This window comes from Hyla sarda, unplaced genomic scaffold (assembly GCF_029499605.1).
Source record: "Hyla sarda isolate aHylSar1 unplaced genomic scaffold, aHylSar1.hap1 scaffold_612, whole genome shotgun sequence".
NCBI classification, from domain to species: domain Eukaryota; kingdom Metazoa; phylum Chordata; class Amphibia; order Anura; family Hylidae; genus Hyla; species Hyla sarda.
Genome location: NW_026610627.1, coordinates 27,973 through 53,212, shown reverse-complemented (window position 1 = coordinate 53,212; position 25,240 = coordinate 27,973). Strand labels below are relative to the sequence as shown.

General features: G+C 46.1%; 11 non-coding genes across 11 annotated transcripts; all 11 read right to left on the bottom strand.

Annotated features, from left to right (window-relative positions):
• Positions 1 to 1,372: 1,372 nt before the first annotated feature.
• Positions 1,373 to 1,563, bottom strand: LOC130341165 (U2 spliceosomal RNA). Its single transcript, XR_008881154.1, has one exon. It is a non-coding gene; the product is annotated as a U2 spliceosomal RNA (small nuclear RNA).
• A 2,092-nt stretch (positions 1,564 to 3,655) lies between these two features.
• Positions 3,656 to 3,846, bottom strand: LOC130341164 (U2 spliceosomal RNA). The gene has a single exon (XR_008881153.1). It is a non-coding gene; the product is annotated as a U2 spliceosomal RNA (small nuclear RNA).
• A 2,095-nt stretch (positions 3,847 to 5,941) lies between these two features.
• Positions 5,942 to 6,132, bottom strand: LOC130341163 (U2 spliceosomal RNA). The gene has a single exon (XR_008881152.1). It is a non-coding gene; the product is annotated as a U2 spliceosomal RNA (small nuclear RNA).
• A 2,091-nt stretch (positions 6,133 to 8,223) lies between these two features.
• LOC130341162 (U2 spliceosomal RNA) lies at positions 8,224 to 8,414 on the bottom strand. The gene has a single exon (XR_008881151.1). It is a non-coding gene; the product is annotated as a U2 spliceosomal RNA (small nuclear RNA).
• A 2,091-nt stretch (positions 8,415 to 10,505) lies between these two features.
• On the bottom strand, positions 10,506 to 10,696 carry LOC130341161 (U2 spliceosomal RNA). Its single transcript, XR_008881150.1, has one exon. It is a non-coding gene; the product is annotated as a U2 spliceosomal RNA (small nuclear RNA).
• Positions 10,697 to 12,792: 2,096 nt separating this feature from the next.
• Positions 12,793 to 12,983, bottom strand: LOC130341160 (U2 spliceosomal RNA). Its single transcript, XR_008881149.1, has one exon. It is a non-coding gene; the product is annotated as a U2 spliceosomal RNA (small nuclear RNA).
• Positions 12,984 to 15,080: 2,097 nt separating this feature from the next.
• On the bottom strand, positions 15,081 to 15,271 carry LOC130341158 (U2 spliceosomal RNA). The gene has a single exon (XR_008881148.1). It is a non-coding gene; the product is annotated as a U2 spliceosomal RNA (small nuclear RNA).
• Positions 15,272 to 17,365: 2,094 nt separating this feature from the next.
• Positions 17,366 to 17,556, bottom strand: LOC130341157 (U2 spliceosomal RNA). Its single transcript, XR_008881147.1, has one exon. It is a non-coding gene; the product is annotated as a U2 spliceosomal RNA (small nuclear RNA).
• Positions 17,557 to 19,636: 2,080 nt separating this feature from the next.
• LOC130341156 (U2 spliceosomal RNA) lies at positions 19,637 to 19,827 on the bottom strand. Its single transcript, XR_008881146.1, has one exon. It is a non-coding gene; the product is annotated as a U2 spliceosomal RNA (small nuclear RNA).
• Positions 19,828 to 21,916: 2,089 nt separating this feature from the next.
• On the bottom strand, positions 21,917 to 22,107 carry LOC130341154 (U2 spliceosomal RNA). Its single transcript, XR_008881144.1, has one exon. It is a non-coding gene; the product is annotated as a U2 spliceosomal RNA (small nuclear RNA).
• Positions 22,108 to 24,200: 2,093 nt separating this feature from the next.
• LOC130341142 (U2 spliceosomal RNA) lies at positions 24,201 to 24,391 on the bottom strand. Its single transcript, XR_008881135.1, has one exon. It is a non-coding gene; the product is annotated as a U2 spliceosomal RNA (small nuclear RNA).
• Between the last annotated feature and the right edge of the window lie 849 nt (positions 24,392 to 25,240).

The window sequence follows — 25,240 nt, the reverse complement described above, 5'->3', positions numbered from 1 at the left end:
ACATACACAGCAAAGGAGAGATGTTGTTTACACCTAGTGATGTCAGTGGTATTGAGTGACATCACAGCACAGTGCTAAGGCTCCTGGGCCTGGACACAGCAGCGGCTGCAATATCTCAACGGAGAATACGTTTATATCTATGTGTGTGTGTGCGCATATATATATATATATATATATATATATATATATATATATATATATTTCTCCGCCGAAATCACTTTTAAACCCATTTCCACCTTTTTTTCCCTTCTCTTCCTCTTACTTTTTTTTCACGTTTTTTTACGTTTTTCTCCTTTTCGCCTCTTTTCTGGGCGTATTATTCTTCTTTTTCTTCTTTTTTTTCGTCTAATGCATACCCCATCAGTGCAGCAATGCTTATTCAATACCGCCAGCAGATGGAGACACTGGGGGATAATTTTCTAAGGATTTATACTGATTTTTCCTGTCTGAATTTGTCGCACAGAAAGTTGCAGGCCAAATATGTGTGACATTTCTGCGACTTTAGCTTCTAGAGCATTTTTACAACATTATACATAGGTGCTGAATACATAAAAAGCGACTGTTCAGCGACAGACAAGTCGCATCGGCTGAAAGTAGGCCAGAATGTCAGTCCATGTTGGAGCAGGTTTAGATACAGTCTAAAGCATAGATCTCAAAGTCTGTGCACAGAATTTAGCAAGGGCCTCGCACCTTCTGATGCATCAGGTAGGTGCACAATAGCATAGCCTAACCCTCTGTACTTTGGTCTATATTGATGCGGGACATAGACAGCCAGCTGATGACCAATCCATTAGTGCAATGGATGGCTGGAAGCATTTGTCTTTGCCTTTGCAATACCACAGAAGCAATGCATGGTCAATGTACAGCAATGACACACCTGTGTGAACAGCCAGGAGACCCCCCCCCCCCATGTTATGTTACATAGTTACATAGTTAGTACGGTCGAAAAAAGACATATGTCCATCACGTTCAACCAGGGAATTAAGGGGTAGGGGTGTGGCGCGATATTGGGGAAGGGATGAGATTTTATATTTCTTCATAAGCATTAATCTTATTTTGTCAATTAGGAACATTCAGCACCCACCCGCTATCAAGGCAGCTGCCTATCATGTCATGCCCTACCTGCACAGGTGTGCTGGCTACTCAAATGATCCAATTAAGGAGGCCATTTAGTCAGCAGCAGCAGAAGTCCTGTGCCTGGACGCTCCAACAGGGGCCAGACACAAGCAGAAGCAGAAGCAGCAGAAGCAGCAGCAGCACCACCTTTTGTTTATTGGCTGCAGCAGCAGCAAGGCCCACAGGGCTGGCTAGCTGGCTAGCCAGCAAGCAGGTAGCAATGAAAGTAGGAATCTTTCTTTTTAACCCTGTAAGGGGGTGGTGCACTGTACCCGAAGATACTGCCATATCGGGTCAATGCATAGGGCGACGGAAGCAAGCTTCGAAATCGGCCCCCGTTCTCAAAAATCCATTTAATATATGGTCCCCAGATAGGGGACGTATCAGATATTAAACTGATAAGAACAGATACTACACTTGATCTTAGCCAAAAGGCCGAGAAGCGATAACCGTGAAAGGGGCGGGCCCAACAAGGTCCCCTTCATGGGCACTATCACTGCTTGCTGTCAGGGAGGCTGCCAGACAATTTTCCATGCACACTCTGGGCTGGGGGGCAGTCAACCACCAGTACACACAGCAGAACCTAAACCCATACCATTATTGCTAAGCAGCAAGACAGGGGCCCATTGCACTCCCACGGGGCCTTTTTAAATGCAATCCATAACCCGGATTTGCCAGGAACCCTTCTTACTCCTCCTACTTGCATGTGACACTGGGCTTAGGATCTGCATAGGAAACACACACACAAGCACACACCTACCTTTGTTGCCTGCAGATGCCTCCTTGGCTGTCCCCAAACGGTATCAAACCAACACCCACGGGAAGCTGTAAGCATAGAGGACATGCCTGCACCCCATTGGACTTACCTGTGTGGGTTAAATCCGGGTTATTTGACAACCTATGGCGGTGATGGTTCTGCTCAGGCAGAGCAGTGCTGATGCTCCTCATAAAGCTGTCGCTGCTGTGAAGGTTCTAGGTGACATCACAAATCCCTTTGGTTACATACACAACAAAGCTGGGTTGTTGTTGTTTACACTCTGCAAGGCCTGTGGAAGTGAGTGACATCATAGCACTGTAGTTCTGAGGGTTCAAGATGGATGCAACAATCTCCTGTTGCTTCTATGAAGGCCGTAATAGACGACATCACCAAACAGCTCCATAGTCACATACACAGCAAAGGAGAGATGTTGTTTACACCTAGTGATGTCAGTGGTATTGAGTAAAACATAGCACAATGCTAAGGCTCCTGGGCCTGGACACAGCAGCGGCTGCAATATCTCAACGGAGAATACGTTTATATCTATGTGTGTGTGTGCGCATATATATATATATATATATATATATATATATATATATATATATATATATATATTTCTCCGCCGAAATCACTTTTAAACCCATTTCCACCTTTTTTTCCCTTCTCTTCCTCTTACTTTTTTTTCACGTTTTTTTACGTTTTTCTCCTTTTCGCCTCTTTTCTGGGCGTATTATTCTTCTTTTTCTTCTTTTTTTTCGTCTAATGCATACCCCATCAGTGCAGCAATGCTTATTCAATACCGCCAGCAGATGGAGACACTGGGGGATAATTTTCTAAGGATTTATACTGATTTTTCCTGTCTGAATTTGTCGCACAGAAAGTTGCAGGCCAAATATGTGTGACATTTCTGCGACTTTAGCTTCTAGAGCATTTTTACAACATTATACATAGGTGCTGAATACATAAAAAGCGACTGTTCAGCGACAGACAAGTCGCATCGGCTGAAAGTAGGCCAGAATGTCAGTCCATGTTGGAGCAGGTTTAGATACAGTCTAAAGCATAGATCTCAAAGTCTGTGCACAGAATTTAGCAAGGGCCTCGCACCTTCTGATGCATCAGGTAGGTGCACAATAGCATAGCCTAACCCTCTGTACTTTGGTCTATATTGATGCGGGACATAGACAGCCAGCTGATGACCAATCCATTAGTGCAATGGATGGCTGGAAGCATTTGTCTTTGCCTTTGCAATACCACAGAAGCAATGCATGGTCAATGTACAGCAATGACACACCTGTGTGAACAGCCAGGAGACCCCCCCCCCCCCCCCCATGTTATGTTACATAGTTACATAGTTAGTACGGTCGAAAAAAGACATATGTCCATCACGTTCAACCAGGGAATTAAGGGGTAGGGGTGTGGCGCGATATTGGGGAAGGGATGAGATTTTATATTTCTTCATAAGCATTAATCTTATTTTGTCAATTAGGAACATTCAGCACCCACCCGCTATCAAGGCAGCTGCCTATCATGTCATGCCCTACCTGCACAGGTGTGCTGGCTACTCAAATGATCCAATTAAGGAGGCCATTTAGTCAGCAGCAGCAGAAGTCCTGTGCCTGGACGCTCCAACAGGGGCCAGACACAAGCAGAAGCAGAAGCAGCAGCAGCACCACCTTTTGTTTATTGGCTGCAGCAGCAGCAAGGCCCACAGGGCTGGCTAGCTGGCTAGCCAGCAAGCAGGTAGCAATGAAAGTAGGAATCTTTCTTTTTAACCCTGTAAGGGGGTGGTGCACTGTACCCGAAGATACTGCCATATCGGGTCAATGCATAGGGCGACGGAAGCAAGCTTCGAAATCGGCCCCCGTTCTCAAAAATCCATTTAATATATGGTCCCCAGATAGGGGACGTATCAGATATTAAACTGATAAGAACAGATACTACACTTGATCTTAGCCAAAAGGCCGAGAAGCGATAACCGTGAAAGGGGCGGGCCCAACAAGGTCCCCTTCATGGGCACTATCACTGCTTGCTGTCAGGGAGGCTGCCAGACAATTTTCCATGCACACTCTGGGCTGGGGGGCAGTCAACCACCAGTACACACAGCAGAACCTAAACCCATACCATTATTGCTAAGCAGCAAGACAGGGGCCCATTGCACTCCCACGGGGCCTTTTTAAATGCAATCCATAACCCGGATTTGCCAGGAACCCTTCTTACTCCTCCTACTTGCATGTGACACTGGGCTTAGGATCTGCATAGGAAACACACACACAAGCACACACCTACCTTTGTTGCCTGCAGATGCCTCCTTGGCTGTCCCCAAACGGTATCAAACCAACACCCACGGGAAGCTGTAAGCATAGAGGACATGCCTGCACCCCATTGGACTTACCTGTGTGGGTTAAATCCGGGTTATTTGACAACCTATGGCGGTGATGGTTCTGCTCAGGCAGAGCAGTGCTGATGCTCCTCATAAAGCTGTCGCTGCTGTGAAGGTTCTAGGTGACATCACAAATCCCTTTGGTTACATACACAACAAAGCTGGGTTGTTGTTGTTTACACTCTGCAAGGCCTGTGGAAGTGAGTGACATCATAGCACTGTAGTTCTGAGGGTTCAAGATGGATGCAACAATCTCCTGTTGCTTCTATGAAGGCCGTAATAGACGACATCACCAAACAGCTCCATAGTCACATACACAGCAAAGGAGAGATGTTGTTTACACCTAGTGATGTCAGTGGTATTGAGTGACATCACAGCACAGTGCTAAGGCTCCTGGGCCTGGACACAGCAGCGGCTGCAATATCTCAACGGAGAATACGTTTATATCTATGTGTGTGTGTGCGCATATATATATATATATATATATATATATATATATATATATATATATATATTTCTCCGCCGAAATCACTTTTAAACCCATTTCCACCTTTTTTTCCCTTCTCTTCCTCTTACTTTTTTTTCACGTTTTTTTACGTTTTTCTCCTTTTCGCCTCTTTTCTGGGCGTATTATTCTTCTTTTTCTTCTTTTTTTTCGTCTAATGCATACCCCATCAGTGCAGCAATGCTTATTCAATACCGCCAGCAGATGGAGACACTGGGGGATAATTTTCTAAGGATTTATACTGATTTTTCCTGTCTGAATTTGTCGCACAGAAAGTTGCAGGCCAAATATGTGTGACATTTCTGCGACTTTAGCTTCTAGAGCATTTTTACAACATTATACATAGGTGCTGAATACATAAAAAGCGACTGTTCAGCGACAGACAAGTCGCATCGGCTGAAAGTAGGCCAGAATGTCAGTCCATGTTGGAGCAGGTTTAGATACAGTCTAAAGCATAGATCTCAAAGTCTGTGCACAGAATTTAGCAAGGGCCTCGCACCTTCTGATGCATCAGGTAGGTGCACAATAGCATAGCCTAACCCTCTGTACTTTGGTCTATATTGATGCGGGACATAGACAGCCAGCTGATGACCAATCCATTAGTGCAATGGATGGCTGGAAGCATTTGTCTTTGCCTTTGCAATACCACAGAAGCAATGCATGGTCAATGTACAGCAATGACACACCTGTGTGAACAGCCAGGAGACCCCCCCCCCCCCCATGTTATGTTACATAGTTACATAGTTAGTACGGTCGAAAAAAGACATATGTCCATCACGTTCAACCAGGGAATTAAGGGGTAGGGGTGTGGCGCGATATTGGGGAAGGGATGAGATTTTATATTTCTTCATAAGCATTAATCTTATTTTGTCAATTAGGAACATTCAGCACCCACCCGCTATCAAGGCAGCTGCCTATCATGTCATGCCCTACCTGCACAGGTGTGCTGGCTACTCAAATGATCCAATTAAGGAGGCCATTTAGTCAGCAGCAGCAGAAGTCCTGTGCCTGGACGCTCCAACAGGGGCCAGACACAAGCAGAAGCAGAAGCAGCAGAAGCAGCAGCAGCACCACCTTTTGTTTATTGGCTGCAGCAGCAGCAAGGCCCACAGGGCTGGCTAGCTGGCTAGCCAGCAAGCAGGTAGCAATGAAAGTAGGAATCTTTCTTTTTAACCCTGTAAGGGGGTGGTGCACTGTACCCGAAGATACTGCCATATCGGGTCAATGCATAGGGCGACGGAAGCAAGCTTCGAAATCGGCCCCCGTTCTCAAAAATCCATTTAATATATGGTCCCCAGATAGGGGACGTATCAGATATTAAACTGATAAGAACAGATACTACACTTGATCTTAGCCAAAAGGCCGAGAAGCGATAACCGTGAAAGGGGCGGGCCCAACAAGGTCCCCTTCATGGGCACTATCACTGCTTGCTGTCAGGGAGGCTGCCAGACAATTTTCCATGCACACTCTGGGCTGGGGGGCAGTCAACCACCAGTACACACAGCAGAACCTAAACCCATACCATTATTGCTAAGCAGCAAGACAGGGGCCCATTGCACTCCCACGGGGCCTTTTTAAATGCAATCCATAACCCGGATTTGCCAGGAACCCTTCTTACTCCTCCTACTTGCATGTGACACTGGGCTTAGGATCTGCATAGGAAACACACACACAAGCACACACCTACCTTTGTTGCCTGCAGATGCCTCCTTGGCTGTCCCCAAACGGTATCAAACCAACACCCACGGGAAGCTGTAAGCATAGAGGACATGCCTGCACCCCATTGGACTTACCTGTGTGGGTTAAATCCGGGTTATTTGACAACCTATGGCGGTGATGGTTCTGCTCAGGCAGAGCAGTGCTGATGCTCCTCATAAAGCTGTCGCTGCTGTGAAGGTTCTAGGTGACATCACAAATCCCTTTGGTTACATACACAACAAAGCTGGGTTGTTGTTGTTTACACTCTGCAAGGCCTGTGGAAGTGAGTGACATCATAGCACTGTAGTTCTGAGGGTTCAAGATGGATGCAACAATCTCCTGTTGCTTCTATGAAGGCCGTAATAGACGACATCACCAAACAGCTCCATAGTCACATACACAGCAAAGGAGAGATGTTGTTTACACCTAGTGATGTCAGTGGTATTGAGTGACATCACAGCACAGTGCTAAGGCTCCTGGGCCTGGACACAGCAGCGGCTGCAATATCTCAACGGAGAATACGTTTATATCTATGTGTGTGTGTGCGCATATATATATATATATATATATATATATATATATATATATATATTTCTCCGCCGAAATCACTTTTAAACCCATTTCCACCTTTTTTTCCCTTCTCTTCCTCTTACTTTTTTTTCACGTTTTTTTACGTTTTTCTCCTTTTCGCCTCTTTTCTGGGCGTATTATTCTTCTTTTTCTTCTCTTTTTTTTCGTCTAATGCATACCCCATCAGTGCAGCAATGCTTATTCAATACCGCCAGCAGATGGAGACACTGGGGGATAATTTTCTAAGGATTTATACTGATTTTTCCTGTCTGAATTTGTCGCACAGAAAGTTGCAGGCCAAATATGTGTGACATTTCTGCGACTTTAGCTTCTAGAGCATTTTTACAACATTATACATAGGTGCTGAATACATAAAAAGCGACTGTTCAGCGACAGACAAGTCGCATCGGCTGAAAGTAGGCCAGAATGTCAGTCCATGTTGGAGCAGGTTTAGATACAGTCTAAAGCATAGATCTCAAAGTCTGTGCACAGAATTTAGCAAGGGCCTCGCACCTTCTGATGCATCAGGTAGGTGCACAATAGCATAGCTTAACCCTCTGTACTTTGGTCTATATTGATGCGGGACATAGACAGCCAGCTGATGACCAATCCATTAGTGCAATGGATGGCTGGAAGCATTTGTCTTTGCCTTTGCAATACCACAGAAGCAATGCATGGTCAATGTACAGCAATGACACACCTGTGTGAACAGCCAGGAGACCCCCCCCCCCCCCATGTTATGTTACATAGTTACATAGTTAGTACGGTCGAAAAAAGACATATGTCCATCACGTTCAACCAGGGAATTAAGGGGTAGGGGTGTGGCGCGATATTGGGGAAGGGATGAGATTTTATATTTCTTCATAAGCATTAATCTTATTTTGTCAATTAGGAACATTCAGCACCCACCCGCTATCAAGGCAGCTGCCTATCATGTCATGCCCTACCTGCACAGGTGTGCTGGCTACTCAAATGATCCAATTAAGGAGGCCATTTAGTCAGCAGCAGCAGAAGTCCTGTGCCTGGACGCTCCAACAGGGGCCAGACACAAGCAGAAGCAGAAGCAGCAGAAGCAGCAGCAGCACCACCTTTTGTTTATTGGCTGCAGCAGCAGCAAGGCCCACAGGGCTGGCTAGCTGGCTAGCCAGCAAGCAGGTAGCAATGAAAGTAGGAATCTTTCTTTTTAACCCTGTAAGGGGGTGGTGCACTGTACCCGAAGATACTGCCATATCGGGTCAATGCATAGGGCGACGGAAGCAAGCTTCGAAATCGGCCCCCGTTCTCAAAAATCCATTTAATATATGGTCCCCAGATAGGGGACGTATCAGATATTAAACTGATAAGAACAGATACTACACTTGATCTTAGCCAAAAGGCCGAGAAGCGATAACCGTGAAAGGGGCGGGCCCAACAAGGTCCCCTTCATGGGCACTATCACTGCTTGCTGTCAGGGAGGCTGCCAGACAATTTTCCATGCACACTCTGGGCTGGGGGGCAGTCAACCACCAGTACACACAGCAGAACCTAAACCCATACCATTATTGCTAAGCAGCAAGACAGGGGCCCATTGCACTCCCACGGGGCCTTTTTAAATGCAATCCATAACCCGGATTTGCCAGGAACCCTTCTTACTCCTCCTACTTGCATGTGACACTGGGCTTAGGATCTGCATAGGAAACACACACACAAGCACACACCTACCTTTGTTGCCTGCAGATGCCTCCTTGGCTGTCCCCAAACGGTATCAAACCAACACCCACGGGAAGCTGTAAGCATAGAGGACATGCCTGCACCCCATTGGACTTACCTGTGTGGGTTAAATCCGGGTTATTTGACAACCTATGGCGGTGATGGTTCTGCTCAGGCAGAGCAGTGCTGATGCTCCTCATAAAGCTGTCGCTGCTGTGAAGGTTCTAGGTGACATCACAAATCCCTTTGGTTACATACACAACAAAGCTGGGTTGTTGTTGTTTACACTCTGCAAGGCCTGTGGAAGTGAGTGACATCATAGCACTGTAGTTCTGAGGGTTCAAGATGGATGCAACAATCTCCTGTTGCTTCTATGAAGGCCGTAATAGACGACATCACCAAACAGCTCCATAGTCACATACACAGCAAAGGAGAGATGTTGTTTACACCTAGTGATGTCAGTGGTATTGAGTGACATCACAGCACAGTGCTAAGGCTCCTGGGCCTGGACACAGCAGCGGCTGCAATATCTCAACGGAGAATACGTTTATATCTATGTGTGTGTGTGCGCATATATATATATATATATATATATATATATATATATATATATATATTTCTCCGCCGAAATCACTTTTAAACCCATTTCCACCTTTTTTTCCCTTCTCTTCCTCTTACTTTTTTTTCACGTTTTTTTACGTTTTTCTCCTTTTCGCCTCTTTTCTGGGCGTATTATTCTTCTTTTTCTTCTTTTTTTTCGTCTAATGCATACCCCATCAGTGCAGCAATGCTTATTCAATACCGCCAGCAGATGGAGACACTGGGGGATAATTTTCTAAGGATTTATACTGATTTTTCCTGTCTGAATTTGTCGCACAGAAAGTTGCAGGCCAAATATGTGTGACATTTCTGCGACTTTAGCTTCTAGAGCATTTTTACAACATTATACATAGGTGCTGAATACATAAAAAGCGACTGTTCAGCGACAGACAAGTCGCATCGGCTGAAAGTAGGCCAGAATGTCAGTCCATGTTGGAGCAGGTTTAGATACAGTCTAAAGCATAGATCTCAAAGTCTGTGCACAGAATTTAGCAAGGGCCTCGCACCTTCTGATGCATCAGGTAGGTGCACAATAGCATAGCCTAACCCTCTGTACTTTGGTCTATATTGATGCGGGACATAGACAGCCAGCTGATGACCAATCCATTAGTGCAATGGATGGCTGGAAGCATTTGTCTTTGCCTTTGCAATACCACAGAAGCAATGCATGGTCAATGTACAGCAATGACACACCTGTGTGAACAGCCAGGAGACCCCCCCCCCCCCCATGTTATGTTACATAGTTACATAGTTAGTACGGTCGAAAAAAGACATATGTCCATCACGTTCAACCAGGGAATTAAGGGGTAGGGGTGTGGCGCGATATTGGGGAAGGGATGAGATTTTATATTTCTTCATAAGCATTAATCTTATTTTGTCAATTAGGAACATTCAGCACCCACCCGCTATCAAGGCAGCTGCCTATCATGTCATGCCCTACCTGCACAGGTGTGCTGGCTACTCAAATGATCCAATTAAGGAGGCCATTTAGTCAGCAGCAGCAGAAGTCCTGTGCCTGGACGCTCCAACAGGGGCCAGACACAAGCAGAAGCAGAAGCAGCAGAAGCAGCAGCAGCACCACCTTTTGTTTATTGGCTGCAGCAGCAGCAAGGCCCACAGGGCTGGCTAGCTGGCTAGCCAGCAAGCAGGTAGCAATGAAAGTAGGAATCTTTCTTTTTAACCCTGTAAGGGGGTGGTGCACTGTACCCGAAGATACTGCCATATCGGGTCAATGCATAGGGCGACGGAAGCAAGCTTCGAAATCGGCCCCCGTTCTCAAAAATCCATTTAATATATGGTCCCCAGATAGGGGACGTATCAGATATTAAACTGATAAGAACAGATACTACACTTGATCTTAGCCAAAAGGCCGAGAAGCGATAACCGTGAAAGGGGCGGGCCCAACAAGGTCCCCTTCATGGGCACTATCACTGCTTGCTGTCAGGGAGGCTGCCAGACAATTTTCCATGCACACTCTGGGCTGGGGGGCAGTCAACCACCAGTACACACAGCAGAACCTAAACCCATACCATTATTGCTAAGCAGCAAGACAGGGGCCCATTGCACTCCCACGGGGCCTTTTTAAATGCAATCCATAACCCGGATTTGCCAGGAACCCTTCTTACTCCTCCTACTTGCATGTGACACTGGGCTTAGGATCTGCATAGGAAACACACACACAAGCACACACCTACCTTTGTTGCCTGCAGATGCCTCCTTGGCTGTCCCCAAACGGTATCAAACCAACACCCACGGGAAGCTGTAAGCATAGAGGACATGCCTGCACCCCATTGGACTTACCTGTGTGGGTTAAATCCGGGTTATTTGACAACCTATGGCGGTGATGGTTCTGCTCAGGCAGAGCAGTGCTGATGCTCCTCATAAAGCTGTCGCTGCTGTGAAGGTTCTAGGTGACATCACAAATCCCTTTGGTTACATACACAACAAAGCTGGGTTGTTGTTGTTTACACTCTGCAAGGCCTGTGGAAGTGAGTGACATCATAGCACTGTAGTTCTGAGGGTTCAAGATGGATGCAACAATCTCCTGTTGCTTCTATGAAGGCCGTAATAGACGACATCACCAAACAGCTCCATAGTCACATACACAGCAAAGGAGAGATGTTGTTTACACCTAGTGATGTCAGTGGTATTGAGTGACATCACAGCACAGTGCTAAGGCTCCTGGGCCTGGACACAGCAGCGGCTGCAATATCTCAACGGAGAATACGTTTATATCTATGTGTGTGTGTGCGCATATATATATATATATATATATATATATATATATATATATATATATATATATATTTCTCCGCCGAAATCACTTTTAAACCCATTTCCACCTTTTTTTCCCTTCTCTTCCTCTTACTTTTTTTTCACGTTTTTTTACGTTTTTCTCCTTTTCGCCTTTCTGGGCGTATTATTCTTCTTTTTCTTCTTTTTTTTCGTCTAATGCATACCCCATCAGTGCAGCAATGCTTATTCAATACCGCCAGCAGATGGAGACACTGGGGGATAATTTTCTAAGGATTTATACTGATTTTTCCTGTCTGAATTTGTCGCACAGAAAGTTGCAGGCCAAATATGTGTGACATTTCTGCGACTTTAGCTTCTAGAGCATTTTTACAACATTATACATAGGTGCTGAATACATAAAAAGCGACTGTTCAGCGACAGACAAGTCGCATCGGCTGAAAGTAGGCCAGAATGTCAGTCCATGTTGGAGCAGGTTTAGATACAGTCTAAAGCATAGATCTCAAAGTCTGTGCACAGAATTTAGCAAGGGCCTCGCACCTTCTGATGCATCAGGTAGGTGCACAATAGCATAGCCTAACCCTCTGTACTTTGGTCTATATTGATGCGGGACATAGACAGCCAGCTGATGACCAATCCATTAGTGCAATGGATGGCTGGAAGCATTTGTCTTTGCCTTTGCAATACCACAGAAGCAATGCATGGTCAATGTACAGCAATGACACACCTGTGTGAACAGCCAGGAGACCCCCCCCCCCCCCATGTTATGTTACATAGTTACATAGTTAGTACGGTCGAAAAAAGACATATGTCCATCACGTTCAACCAGGGAATTAAGGGGTAGGGGTGTGGCGCGATATTGGGGAAGGGATGAGATTTTATATTTCTTCATAAGCATTAATCTTATTTTGTCAATTAGGAACATTCAGCACCCACCCGCTATCAAGGCAGCTGCCTATCATGTCATGCCCTACCTGCACAGGTGTGCTGGCTACTCAAATGATCCAATTAAGGAGGCCATTTAGTCAGCAGCAGCAGAAGTCCTGTGCCTGGACGCTCCAACAGGGGCCAGACACAAGCAGAAGCAGAAGCAGCAGAAGCAGCAGCAGCACCACCTTTTGTTTATTGGCTGCAGCAGCAGCAAGGCCCACAGGGCTGGCTAGCTGGCTAGCCAGCAAGCAGGTAGCAATGAAAGTAGGAATCTTTCTTTTTAACCCTGTAAGGGGGTGGTGCACTGTACCCGAAGATACTGCCATATCGGGTCAATGCATAGGGCGACGGAAGCAAGCTTCGAAATCGGCCCCCGTTCTCAAAAATCCATTTAATATATGGTCCCCAGATAGGGGACGTATCAGATATTAAACTGATAAGAACAGATACTACACTTGATCTTAGCCAAAAGGCCGAGAAGCGATAACCGTGAAAGGGGCGGGCCCAACAAGGTCCCCTTCATGGGCACTATCACTGCTTGCTGTCAGGGAGGCTGCCAGACAATTTTCCATGCACACTCTGGGCTGGGGGGCAGTCAACCACCAGTACACACAGCAGAACCTAAACCCATACCATTATTGCTAAGCAGCAAGACAGGGGCCCATTGCACTCCCACGGGGCCTTTTTAAATGCAATCCATAACCCGGATTTGCCAGGAACCCTTCTTACTCCTCCTACTTGCATGTGACACTGGGCTTAGGATCTGCATAGGAAACACACACACAAGCACACACCTACCTTTGTTGCCTGCAGATGCCTCCTTGGCTGTCCCCAAACGGTATCAAACCAACACCCACGGGAAGCTGTAAGCATAGAGGACATGCCTGCACCCCATTGGACTTACCTGTGTGGGTTAAATCCGGGTTATTTGACAACCTATGGCGGTGATGGTTCTGCTCAGGCAGAGCAGTGCTGATGCTCCTCATAAAGCTGTCGCTGCTGTGAAGGTTCTAGGTGACATCACAAATCCCTTTGGTTACATACACAACAAAGCTGGGTTGTTGTTGTTTACACTCTGCAAGGCCTGTGGAAGTGAGTGACATCATAGCACTGTAGTTCTGAGGGTTCAAGATGGATGCAACAATCTCCTGTTGCTTCTATGAAGGCCGTAATAGACGACATCACCAAACAGCTCCATAGTCACATACACAGCAAAGGAGAGATGTTGTTTACACCTAGTGATGTCAGTGGTATTGAGTGACATCACAGCACAGTGCTAAGGCTCCTGGGCCTGGACACAGCAGCGGCTGCAATATCTCAACGGAGAATACGTTTATATCTATGTGTGTGTGTGCGCATATATATATATATATATATATATATATATATATATATATATATATATATATATTCTCCGCCGAAATCACTTTTAAACCCATTTCCACCTTTTTTTCCCTTCTCTTCCTCTTACTTTTTTTTCACGTTTTTTTACGTTTTTCTCCTTTTCGCCTCTTTTCTGGGCGTATTATTCTTCTTTTTCTTCTTTTTTTTCGTCTAATGCATACCCCATCAGGGCAGCAATGCTTATTCAATACCGCCAGCAGATGGAGACACTGGGGGATAATTTTCTAAGGATTTATACTGATTTTTCCTGTCTGAATTTGTCGCACAGAAAGTTGCAGGCCAAATATGTGTGACATTTCTGCGACTTTAGCTTCTAGAGCATTTTTACAACATTATACATAGGTGCTGAATACATAAAAAGCGACTGTTCAGCGACAGACAAGTCGCATCGGCTGAAAGTAGGCCAGAATGTCAGTCCATGTTGGAGCAGGTTTAGATACAGTCTAAAGCATAGATCTCAAAGTCTGTGCACAGAATTTAGCAAGGGCCTCGCACCTTCTGATGCATCAGGTAGGTGCACAATAGCATAGCCTAACCCTCTGTACTTTGGTCTATATTGATGCGGGACATAGACAGCCAGCTGATGACCAATCCATTAGTGCAATGGATGGCTGGAAGCATTTGTCTTTGCCTTTGCAATACCACAGAAGCAATGCATGGTCAATGTACAGCAATGACACACCTGTGTGAACAGCCAGGAGACCCCCCCCCCCCCATGTTATGTTACATAGTTACATAGTTAGTACGGTCGAAAAAAGACATATGTCCATCACGTTCAACCAGGGAATTAAGGGGTAGGGGTGTGGCGCGATATTGGGGAAGGGATGAGATTTTATATTTCTTCATAAGCATTAATCTTATTTTGTCAATTAGGAACATTCAGCACCCACCCGCTATCAAGGCAGCTGCCTATCATGTCATGCCCTACCTGCACAGGTGTGCTGGCTACTCAAATGATCCAATTAAGGAGGCCATTTAGTCAGCAGCAGCAGAAGTCCTGTGCCTGGACGCTCCAACAGGGGCCAGACACAAGCAGAAGCAGAAGCAGCAGAAGCAGCAGCAGCACCACCTTTTGTTTATTGGCTGCAGCAGCAGCAAGGCCCACAGGGCTGGCTAGCTGGCTAGCCAGCAAGCAGGTAGCAATGAAAGTAGGAATCTTTCTTTTTAACCCTGTAAGGGGGTGGTGCACTGTACCCGAAGATACTGCCATATCGGGTCAATGCATAGGGCGACGGAAGCAAGCTTCGAAATCGGCCCCCGTTCTCAAAAATCCATTTAATATATGGTCCCCAGATAGGGGACGTATCAGATATTAAACTGATAAGAACAGATACTACACTTGATCTTAGCCAAAAGGCCGAGAAGCGATAACCGTGAAAGGGGCGGGCCCAACAAGGTCCCCTTCATGGGCACTATCACTGCTTGCTGTCAGGGAGGCTGCCAGACAATTTTCCATGCACACTCTGGGCTGGGGGGCAGTCAACCACCAGTACACACAGCAGAACCTAAACCCATACCATTATTGCTAAGCAGCAAGACAGGGGCCCATTGCACTCCCACGGGGCCTTTTTAAATGCAATCCATAACCCGGATTTGCCAGGAACCCTTCTTACTCCTCCTACTTGCATGTGACACTGGGCTTAGGATCTGCATAGGAAACACACACACAAGCACACACCTACCTTTGTTGCCTGCAGATGCCTCCTTGGCTGTCCCCAAACGGTATCAAACCAACACCCACGGGAAGCTGTAAGCATAGAGGACATGCCTGCACCCCATTGGACTTACCTGTGTGGGTTAAATCCGGGTTATTTGACAACCTATGGCGGTGATGGTTCTGCTCAGGCAGAGCAGTGCTGATGCTCCTCATAAAGCTGTCGCTGCTGTGAAGGTTCTAGGTGACATCACAAATCCCTTTGGTTACATACACAACAAAGCTGGGTTGTTGTTGTTTACACTCTGCAAGGCCTGTGGAAGTGAGTGACATCATAGCACTGTAGTTCTGAGGGTTCAAGATGGATGCAACAATCTCCTGTTGCTTCTATGAAGGCCGTAATAGACGACATCACCAAACAGCTCCATAGTCACATACACAGCAAAGGAGAGATGTTGTTTACACCTAGTGATGTCAGTGGTATTGAGTGACATCACAGCACAGTGCTAAGGCTCCTGGGCCTGGACACAGCAGCGGCTGCAATATCTCAACGGAGAATACGTTTATATCTATGTGTGTGTGTGCGCATATATATATATATATATATATATATATATATATATATATATATATATATTCTCCGCCGAAATCACTTTTAAACCCATTTCCACCTTTTTTTCCCTTCTCTTCCTCTTACTTTTTTTTCACGTTTTTTTACGTTTTTCTCCTTTTCGCCTCTTTTCTGGGCGTATTATTCTTCTTTTTCTTCTTTTTTTTCGTCTAATGCATACCCCATCAGTGCAGCAATGCTTATTCAATACCGCCAGCAGATGGAGACACTGGGGGATAATTTTCTAAGGATTTATACTGATTTTTCCTGTCTGAATTTGTCGCACAGAAAGTTGCAGGCCAAATATGTGTGACATTTCTGCGACTTTAGCTTCTAGAGCATTTTTACAACATTATACATAGGTGCTGAATACATAAAAAGCGACTGTTCAGCGACAGACAAGTCGCATCGGCTGAAAGTAGGCCAGAATGTCAGTCCATGTTGGAGCAGGTTTAGATACAGTCTAAAGCATAGATCTCAAAGTCTGTGCACAGAATTTAGCAAGGGCCTCGCACCTTCTGATGCATCAGGTAGGTGCACAATAGCATAGCCTAACCCTCTGTACTTTGGTCTATATTGATGCGGGACATAGACAGCCAGCTGATGACCAATCCATTAGTGCAATGGATGGCTGGAAGCATTTGTCTTTGCCTTTGCAATACCACAGAAGCAATGCATGGTCAATGTACAGCAATGACACACCTGTGTGAACAGCCAGGAGACCCCCCCCCCCCCCATGTTATGTTACATAGTTACATAGTTAGTACGGTCGAAAAAAGACATATGTCCATCACGTTCAACCAGGGAATTAAGGGGTAGGGGTGTGGCGCGATATTGGGGAAGGGATGAGATTTTATATTTCTTCATAAGCATTAATCTTATTTTGTCAATTAGGAACATTCAGCACCCACCCGCTATCAAGGCAGCTGCCTATCATGTCATGCCCTACCTGCACAGGTGTGCTGGCTACTCAAATGATCCAATTAAGGAGGCCATTTAGTCAGCAGCAGCAGAAGTCCTGTGCCTGGACGCTCCAACAGGGGCCAGACACAAGCAGAAGCAGAAGCAGCAGAAGCAGCAGCAGCACCACCTTTTGTTTATTGGCTGCAGCAGCAGCAAGGCCCACAGGGCTGGCTAGCTGGCTAGCCAGCAAGCAGGTAGCAATGAAAGTAGGAATCTTTCTTTTTAACCCTGTAAGGGGGTGGTGCACTGTACCCGAAGATACTGCCATATCGGGTCAATGCATAGGGCGACGGAAGCAAGCTTCGAAATCGGCCCCCGTTCTCAAAAATCCATTTAATATATGGTCCCCAGATAGGGGACGTATCAGATATTAAACTGATAAGAACAGATACTACACTTGATCTTAGCCAAAAGGCCGAGAAGCGATAACCGTGAAAGGGGCGGGCCCAACAAGGTCCCCTTCATGGGCACTATCACTGCTTGCTGTCAGGGAGGCTGCCAGACAATTTTCCATGCACACTCTGGGCTGGGGGGCAGTCAACCACCAGTACACACAGCAGAACCTAAACCCATACCATTATTGCTAAGCAGCAAGACAGGGGCCCATTGCACTCCCACGGGGCCTTTTTAAATGCAATCCATAACCCGGATTTGCCAGGAACCCTTCTTACTCCTCCTACTTGCATGTGACACTGGGCTTAGGATCTGCATAGGAAACACACACACAAGCACACACCTACCTTTGTTGCCTGCAGATGCCTCCTTGGCTGTCCCCAAACGGTATCAAACCAACACCCACGGGAAGCTGTAAGCATAGAGGACATGCCTGCACCCCATTGGACTTACCTGTGTGGGTTAAATCCGGGTTATTTGACAACCTATGGCGGTGATGGTTCTGCTCAGGCAGAGCAGTGCTGATGCTCCTCATAAAGCTGTCGCTGCTGTGAAGGTTCTAGGTGACATCACAAATCCCTTTGGTTACATACACAACAAAGCTGGGTTGTTGTTGTTTACACTCTGCAAGGCCTGTGGAAGTGAGTGACATCATAGCACTGTAGTTCTGAGGGTTCAAGATGGATGCAACAATCTCCTGTTGCTTCTATGAAGGCCGTAATAGACGACATCACCAAACAGCTCCATAGTCACATACACAGCAAAGGAGAGATGTTGTTTACACCTAGTGATGTCAGTGGTATTGAGTGACATCACAGCACAGTGCTAAGGCTCCTGGGCCTGGACACAGCAGCGGCTGCAATATCTCAACGGAGAATACGTTTATATCTATGTGTGTGTGTGCGCATATATATATATATATATATATATATATATATATATTTCTCCGCCGAAATCACTTTTAAACCCATTTCCACCTTTTTTTCCCTTCTCTTCCTCTTACTTTTTTTTCACGTTTTTTTACGTTTTTCTCCTTTTCGCCTCTTTTCTGGGCGTATTATTCTTCTTTTTCTTCTTTTTTTTCGTCTAATGCATACCCCATCAGTGCAGCAATGCTTATTCAATACCGCCAGCAGATGGAGACACTGGGGGATAATTTTCTAAGGATTTATACTGATTTTTCCTGTCTGAATTTGTCGCACAGAAAGTTGCAGGCCAAATATGTGTGACATTTCTGCGACTTTAGCTTCTAGAGCATTTTTACAACATTATACATAGGTGCTGAATACATAAAAAGCGACTGTTCAGCGACAGACAAGTCGCATCGGCTGAAAGTAGGCCAGAATGTCAGTCCATGTTGGAGCAGGTTTAGATACAGTCTAAAGCATAGATCTCAAAGTCTGTGCACAGAATTTAGCAAGGGCCTCGCACCTTCTGATGCATCAGGTAGGTGCACAATAGCATAGCCTAACCCTCTGTACTTTGGTCTATATTGATGCGGGACATAGACAGCCAGCTGATGACCAATCCATTAGTGCAATGGATGGCTGGAAGCATTTGTCTTTGCCTTTGCAATACCACAGAAGCAATGCATGGTCAATGTACAGCAATGACACACCTGTGTGAACAGCCAGGAGACCCCCCCCCCCCCATGTTATGTTACATAGTTACATAGTTAGTACGGTCGAAAAAAGACATATGTCCATCACGTTCAACCAGGGAATTAAGGGGTAGGGGTGTGGCGCGATATTGGGGAAGGGATGAGATTTTATATTTCTTCATAAGCATTAATCTTATTTTGTCAATTAGGAACATTCAGCACCCACCCGCTATCAAAGCAGCTGCCTATCATGTCATGCCCTACCTGCACAGGTGTGCTGGCTACTCAAATGATCCAATTAAGGAGGCCATTTAGTCAGCAGCAGCAGAAGTCCTGTGCCTGGACGCTCCAACAGGGGCCAGACACAAGCAGAAGCAGAAGCAGCAGAAGCAGCAGCAGCACCACCTTTTGTTTATTGGCTGCAGCAGCAGCAAGGCCCACAGGGCTGGCTAGCTGGCTAGCCAGCAAGCAGGTAGCAATGAAAGTAGGAATCTTTCTTTTTAACCCTGTAAGGGGGTGGTGCACTGTACCCGAAGATACTGCCATATCGGGTCAATGCATAGGGCGACGGAAGCAAGCTTCGAAATCGGCCCCCGTTCTCAAAAATCCATTTAATATATGGTCCCCAGATAGGGGACGTATCAGATATTAAACTGATAAGAACAGATACTACACTTGATCTTAGCCAAAAGGCCGAGAAGCGATAACCGTGAAAGGGGCGGGCCCAACAAGGTCCCCTTCATGGGCACTATCACTGCTTGCTGTCAGGGAGGCTGCCAGACAATTTTCCATGCACACTCTGGGCTGGGGGGCAGTCAACCACCAGTACACACAGCAGAACCTAAACCCATACCATTATTGCTAAGCAGCAAGACAGGGGCCCATTGCACTCCCACGGGGCCTTTTTAAATGCAATCCATAACCCGGATTTGCCAGGAACCCTTCTTACTCCTCCTACTTGCATGTGACACTGGGCTTAGGATCTGCATAGGAAACACACACACAAGCACACACCTACCTTTGTTGCCTGCAGATGCCTCCTTGGCTGTCCCCAAACGGTATCAAACCAACACCCACGGGAAGCTGTAAGCATAGAGGACATGCCTGCACCCCATTGGACTTACCTGTGTGGGTTAAATCCGGGTTATTTGACAACCTATGGCGGTGATGGTTCTGCTCAGGCAGAGCAGTGCTGATGCTCCTCATAAAGCTGTCGCTGCTGTGAAGGTTCTAGGTGACATCACAAATCCCTTTGGTTACATACACAACAAAGCTGGGTTGTTGTTGTTTACACTCTGCAAGGCCTGTGGAAGTGAGTGACATCATAGCACTGTAGTTCTGAGGGTTCAAGATGGATGCAACAATCTCCTGTTGCTTCTATGAAGGCCGTAATAGACGACATCACCAAACAGCTCCATAGTCACATACACAGCAAAGGAGAGATGTTGTTTACACCTAGTGATGTCAGTGGTATTGAGTGACATCACAGCACAGTGCTAAGGCTCCTGGGCCTGGACACAGCAGCGGCTGCAATATCTCAACGGAGAATACGTTTATATCTATGTGTGTGTGTGCGCATATATATATATATATATATATATATATATATATATATATATATATATATATTCTCCACCGAAATCACTTTTAAACCCATTTCCACCTTTTTTTCCCTTCTCTTCCTCTTACTTTTTTTTCACGTTTTTTTACGTTTTTCTCCTTTTCGCCTCTTTTCTGGGCGTATTATTCTTCTTTTTCTTCTTTTTTTTCGTCTAATGCATACCCCATCAGTGCAGCAATGCTTATTCAATACCGCCAGCAGATGGAGACACTGGGGGATAATTTTCTAAGGATTTATACTGATTTTTCCTGTCTGAATTTGTCGCACAGAAAGTTGCAGGCCAAATATGTGTGACATTTCTGCGACTTTAGCTTCTAGAGCATTTTTACAACATTATACATAGGTGCTGAATACATAAAAAGCGACTGTTCAGCGACAGACAAGTCGCATCGGCTGAAAGTAGGCCAGAATGTCAGTCCATGTTGGAGCAGGTTTAGATACAGTCTAAAGCATAGATCTCAAAGTCTGTGCACAGAATTTAGCAAGGGCCTCGCACCTTCTGATGCATCAGGTAGGTGCACAATAGCATAGCCTAACCCTCTGTACTTTGGTCTATATTGATGCGGGACATAGACAGCCAGCTGATGACCAATCCATTAGTGCAATGGATGGCTGGAAGCATTTGTCTTTGCCTTTGCAATACCACAGAAGCAATGCATGGTCAATGTACAGCAATGACACACCTGTGTGAACAGCCAGGAGACCCCCCCCCCCCCATGTTATGTTACATAGTTACATAGTTAGTACGGTCGAAAAAAGACATATGTCCATCACGTTCAACCAGGGAATTAAGGGGTAGGGGTGTGGCGCGATATTGGGGAAGGGATGAGATTTTATATTTCTTCATAAGCATTAATCTTATTTTGTCAATTAGGAACATTCAGCACCCACCCGCTATCAAAGCAGCTGCCTATCATGTCATGCCCTACCTGCACAGGTGTGCTGGCTACTCAAATGATCCAATTAAGGAGGCCATTTAGTCAGCAGCAGCAGAAGTCCTGTGCCTGGACGCTCCAACAGGGGCCAGACACAAGCAGAAGCAGAAGAAGCAGCAGCAGCACCACCTTTTGTTTATTGGCTGCAGCAGCAGCAAGGCCCACAGGGCTGGCTAGCTGGCTAGCCAGCAAGCAGGTAGCAATGAAAGTAGGAATCTTTCTTTTTAACCCTGTAAGGGGGTGGTGCACTGTACCCGAAGATACTGCCATATCGGGTCAATGCATAGGGCGACGGAAGCAAGCTTCGAAATCGGCCCCCGTTCTCAAAAATCCATTTAATATATGGTCCCCAGATAGGGGACGTATCAGATATTAAACTGATAAGAACAGATACTACACTTGATCTTAGCCAAAAGGCCGAGAAGCGATAACCGTGAAAGGGGCGGGCCCAACAAGGTCCCCTTCATGGGCACTATCACTGCTTGCTGTCAGGGAGGCTGCCAGACAATTTTCCATGCACACTCTGGGCTGGGGGGCAGTCAACCACCAGTACACACAGCAGAACCTAAACCCATACCATTATTGCTAAGCAGCAAGACAGGGGCCCATTGCACTCCCACGGGGCCTTTTTAAATGCAATCCATAACCCGGATTTGCCAGGAACCCTTCTTACTCCTCCTACTTGCATGTGACACTGGGCTTAGGATCTGCATAGGAAACACACACACAAGCACACACCTACCTTTGTTGCCTGCAGATGCCTCCTTGGCTGTCCCCAAACGGTATCAAACCAACACCCACGGGAAGCTGTAAGCATAGAGGACATGCCTGCACCCCATTGGACTTACCTGTGTGGGTTAAATCCGGGTTATTTGACAACCTATGGCGGTGATGGTTCTGCTCAGGCAGAGCAGTGCTGATGCTCCTCATAAAGCTGTCGCTGCTGTGAAGGTTCTAGGTGACATCACAAATCCCTTTGGTTACATACACAACAAAGCTGGGTTGTTGTTGTTTACACTCTGCAAGGCCTGTGGAAGTGAGTGACATCATAGCACTGTAGTTCTGAGGGTTCAAGATGGATGCAACAATCTCCTGTTGCTTCTATGAAGGCCGTAATAGACGACATCACCAAACAGCTCCATAGTCACATACACAGCAAAGGAGAGATGTTGTTTACACCTAGTGATGTCAGTGGTATTGAGTGACATCACAGCACAGTGCTAAGGCTCCTGGGCCTGGACACAGCAGCGGCTGCAATATCTCAACGGAGAATACGTTTATATCTATGTGTGTGTGTGCGCATATATATATATATATATATATATATATATATATATATATATATATATTTCTCCGCCGAAATCACTTTTAAACCCATTTCCACCTTTTTTTCCCTTCTCTTCCTCTTACTTTTTTTTCACGTTTTTTTACGTTTTTCTCCTTTTCGCCTCTTTTCTGGGCGTATTATTCTTCTTTTTCTTCTTTTTTTTCGTCTAATGCATACCCCATCAGTGCAGCAATGCTTATTCAATACCGCCAGCAGATGGAGACACTGGGGGATAATTTTCTAAGGATTTATACTGATTTTTCCTGTCTGAATTTGTCGCACAGAAAGTTGCAGGCCAAATATGTGTGACATTTCTGCGACTTTAGCTTCTAGAGCATTTTTACAACATTATACATAGGTGCTGAATACATAAAAAGCGACTGTTCAGCGACAGACAAGTCGCATCGGCTGAAAGTAGGCCAGAATGTCAGTCCATGTTGGAGCAGGTTTAGATACAGTCTAAAGCATAGATCTCAAAGTCTGTGCACAGAATTTAGCAAGGGCCTCGCACCTTCTGATGCATCAGGTAGGTGCACAATAGCATAGCCTAACCCTCTGTACTTTGGTCTATATTGATGCGGGACATAGACAGCCAGCTGATGACCAATCCATTAGTGCAATGGATGGCTGGAAGCATTTGTCTTTGCCTTTGCAATACCACAGAAGCAATGCATGGTCAATGTACAGCAATGACACACCTGTGTGAACAGCCAGGAGACCCCCCCCCCCCCCATGTTATGTTACATAGTTACATAGTTAGTACGGTCGAAAAAAGACATATGTCCATCACGTTCAACCAGGGAATTAAGGGGTAGGGGTGTGGCGCGATATTGGGGAAGGGATGAGATTTTATATTTCTTCATAAGCATTAATCTTATTTTGTCAATTAGGAACATTCAGCACCCACCCGCTATCAAGGCAGCTGCCTATCATGTCATGCCCTACCTGCACAGGTGTGCTGGCTACTCAAATGATCCAATTAAGGAGGCCATTTAGTCAGCAGCAGCAGAAGTCCTGTGCCTGGACGCTCCAACAGGGGCCAGACACAAGCAGAAGCAGAAGCAGCAGAAGCAGCAGCAGCACCACCTTTTGTTTATTGGCTGCAGCAGCAGCAAGGCCCACAGGGCTGGCTAGCTGGCTAGCCAGCAAGCAGGTAGCAATGAAAGTAGGAATCTTTCTTTTTAACCCTGTAAGGGGGTGGTGCACTGTACCCGAAGATACTGCCATATCGGGTCAATGCATAGGGCGACGGAAGCAAGCTTCGAAATCGGCCCCCGTTCTCAAAAATCCATTTAATATATGGTCCCCAGATAGGGGACGTATCAGATATTAAACTGATAAGATCAGATACTACACTTGATCTTAGCCAAAAGGCCGAGAAGCGATAACCGTGAAAGGGGCGGGCCCAACAAGGTCCCCTTCATGGGCACTATCACTGCTTGCTGTCAGGGAGGCTGCCAGACAATTTTCCATGCACACTCTGGGCTGGGGGGCAGTCAACCACCAGTACACACAGCAGAACCTAAACCCATACCATTATTGCTAAGCAGCAAGACAGGGGCCTATTGCACTCCCACGGGGCCTTTTTAAATGCAATCCATAACCCGGATTTGCCAGGAACCCTTCTTACTCCTCCTACTTGCATGTGACACTGGGCTTAGGATCTGCATAGGAAACACACACACAAGCACACACCTACCTTTGTTGCCTGCAGATGCCTCCTTGGCTGTCCCCAAACGGTATCAAACCAACACCCACGGGAAGCTGTAAGCATAGAGGACATGCCTGCACCCCATTGGACTTACCTGTGTGGGTTAAATCCGGGTTATTTGACAACCTATGGCGGTGATGGTTCTGCTCAGGCAGAGCAGTGCTGATGCTCCTCATAAAGCTGTCGCTGCTGTGAAGGTTCTAGGTGACATCACAAATCCCTTTGGTTACATACACAACAAAGCTGGGTTGTTGTTGTTTACACTCTGCAAGGCCTGTGGAAGTGAGTGACATCATAGCACTGTAGTTCTGAGGGTTCAAGATGGATGCAACAATCTCCTGTTGCTTCTATGAAGGCCGTAATAGACGACATCACCAAACAGCTCCATAGTCACATACACAGCAAAGGAGAGATGTTGTTTACACCTAGTGATGTCAGTGGTATTGAGTGACATCACAGCACAGTGCTAAGGCTCCTGGGCCTGGACACAGCAGCGGCTGCAATATCTCAACGGAGAATACGTT